A 2,682-nucleotide genomic window follows, 5' to 3' on the forward strand; every position below is an offset into this window, starting at 1 on the left:
CACTGGAGGGGAGCAGGGGAGCTCAAGTGGGAGTGTGGCATTAGGAAGATGAGGAGCCACAAGCCACCTGGAGCTTATCTGTGATGTGGCCTCAGGTTGCCTCCTGAAAGGAAGTGGTCTTGGCACTCTGCTCATGCTGTGACAGCATGCTCCACAACAAGCAAGAAGGGAGTATTTTGGCTCAGTTTTGAAGCATACTGTCTACTGTGTTGGGAGAGCTTCTGGCTGGCTGTGAATAGCTGCTGGCTCACACCCTAGTAGATCAGGAAGCAGAGAGTAGGGGAAACCGGCACTCAGACAGCTTTCCCCTTTTCTCCCTTTTATTTAATTCAAGGTTTCAATTCATGGGATGGTAACACTCGTGTCCAGGATCCATCTTCCTTCCTTAGTTAGCCCTCCCTGGAAATATCCTTACAGACACACTCAGAGGCCTTTCTCCTAGGAGATTCCAAAGCCAGTCAAGCTGACTGTGACGATGAATGATCAGGGGTGTGAGGGTGGGGTTTATAAAGGTCTTGTCGGGAAAGGAACCAGAAACCAACCAGGGACACATGGAAAGACCGGGAAGATAACACAATGATTCTGAGACTTAACATGGCAGATGTCAAAGGCCAGAAGGACAATAGAAAAAGAAGCTTGATTCCAAGATGACTCTGGGGACTCAGATAAATCCCAACTTATTAAGCACTTATAGATATACTTTGTGTGAAGCACAGAGAAAAGAATGAAAGCTGTGTGGTAGAAAAGCTGAGATACACAACAAATATTGAGGATTTCTAATGCCAGTCTCGACATAGTGGACTTACTGTACACAAAATATATACAGCCAACAAATGAAACCTCCAGTGCCAGAAATGATTACATCTAATCAAGTTGTTGGCCCAAGTGAAATCATAAAAACCTTCAAATAATCCTGGCTATTGCCAAAGCTATTGGTTGCTCTCCACAAATTGATGGTAAGGTTCTGTTGTTGAAGACTCCACCTGCACAACTCATTGAACATGGAGAAGTCAAGCTGGTGCCTAAATAAAGCCTTCAGTCCTGCTGACTAGTGTTCATGGTACAGGAAGGTACCAGAGGAGAAAGGTAAAGACCATCTCAGCTATGAACCCTTCCATCTACCGTGGTGGCCTGCCTACAAGGTACTCTTGTGTAATGGCATAAAAGTTGTGGGTGTAACCAATCACTATCGGGTCAGATTTAAGGTTCAGTCCATGAGATGGGACCATTGCCCAAAGAACCTGAGAGTAGATAGGCCATGAACGTAAAGTAACCCAACGCTGCTGCTCTGCTGAAGGAACACAGCAATAGGACGACTCCTAACAACATTGGGCTTTTTCCACGGATCTGTGCATTGCTCAGCCCTCAGAGAGGCTTCCTTCTGCAGCAGACAGGAACAGATATGGAGTCTCACATCTGGACAATGTGCAGAGTGAGAAACCTTGGGACACTCAGTCCTAATGGGATGTGTCCATCAAATCTCTTCCTTCGGGGCTTGGAGAACCCTGCAGAAGAGAAGATGGGAAGTGTAAGAGCCAGAGAGGATAGAGGACACCAAGAAAGCAAGTCCCTGTGGACACAGCAGGACCAATGCACAAAGAAACCCACAGAGACTGGCACCACACTGGCTCACAGAGATAGAGCCTACACGGGTCTGAGTCAGATGGGGTCCCATAGCTAAGAGGGGAAGTGGACAAAAGGCCTCAAACCAAACCCAGAAGCTATCTTCAGTTGAGAACAACTCCCAAAGGAAAAATTAATTTTCTCCAATGAAGTCTCACTGGATATACAAACCATATTTAAGAGCAGGCCCCATGCCCAGCAGTAAATGATCAACACAAAACAAGACAGTGTTTTTAGAAGTGTTTGTCTCATGCTGGGTAGTCTAGGCTTTTTTTTTTCTTTCTTTTTTAAAGCTTCCAGGTCTTTTGGTTTAAGATTATGGTTGCCGATGTGTGTCTGTGGGATTTTTTTTTTTAAAGATTTATTTATTTATTTATTGTAAGTACACTGTAGCTGTCCTCAGACACTCCAGAAGAGGGAGTCAGATCTCCTTACGGATGGTTGTGAGCCACCATGTGGTTGCTGGGATTTGAACTCCTGACCTTCAGAAGAGCAGTTGGGTGCTCTTACCCACTGAGCCATCTCACCAGCCCAAGTGGGATTTTTTTAATCTGTGCATTTCTTGTGCTTTTTCTTTGGCTCTTTTTTTTTTCTTGTTTGTTTTGTCCTACCCTGGTTTGTTTGTTTTTATTCTATTTTATTATAGTTGTTTTTAGTTGCCTGTTTGTTTTCCTTTGCTTTTTACTTTTCTTCAAGAGAGAGCATCCCTCCCTGCAACGCAAATTATCAAGTCGAGTTTTCTGAATTTAGGAAAATCACAGGGTTTAGCACATCCAGAGCATAATGGATAAACCTTGCCCTAGGAAAACTGCCTTCGTGATTGCAATGTTTCCCCTGCCAGGTAAGTATGCCTGTTTGTTTTCTAATGAAAGAGAAAAAGAAAAGATATGGGGTTGGGTAGGTGGGAAGGTGGGAGGATCAAAGAGAGGTTGGGAGAGAGGAAACAGTGATCAGAACATATTGTATGAAAAATATCTATTTTCAAATTTTAAAATATATCTACCTATATATATACATATATATAATGCATATGCATATATATTATTCTGTCCCACCGTC

At 43.5% G+C, this 2,682-nt stretch overlaps 1 pseudogene; it reads right to left on the reverse strand.

Moving 5' to 3' along the window:
* Positions 1-2,317: 2,317 nt before the first annotated feature.
* Positions 2,318-2,472, reverse strand: Gm22658 (annotated as a pseudogene).
* Positions 2,473-2,682: the final 210 nt, after the last annotated feature.

Source organism: Mus musculus, chromosome 9 (assembly GCF_000001635.26).
Source record: "Mus musculus strain C57BL/6J chromosome 9, GRCm38.p6 C57BL/6J".
Lineage (NCBI taxonomy): Eukaryota > Metazoa > Chordata > Mammalia > Rodentia > Muridae > Mus > Mus musculus.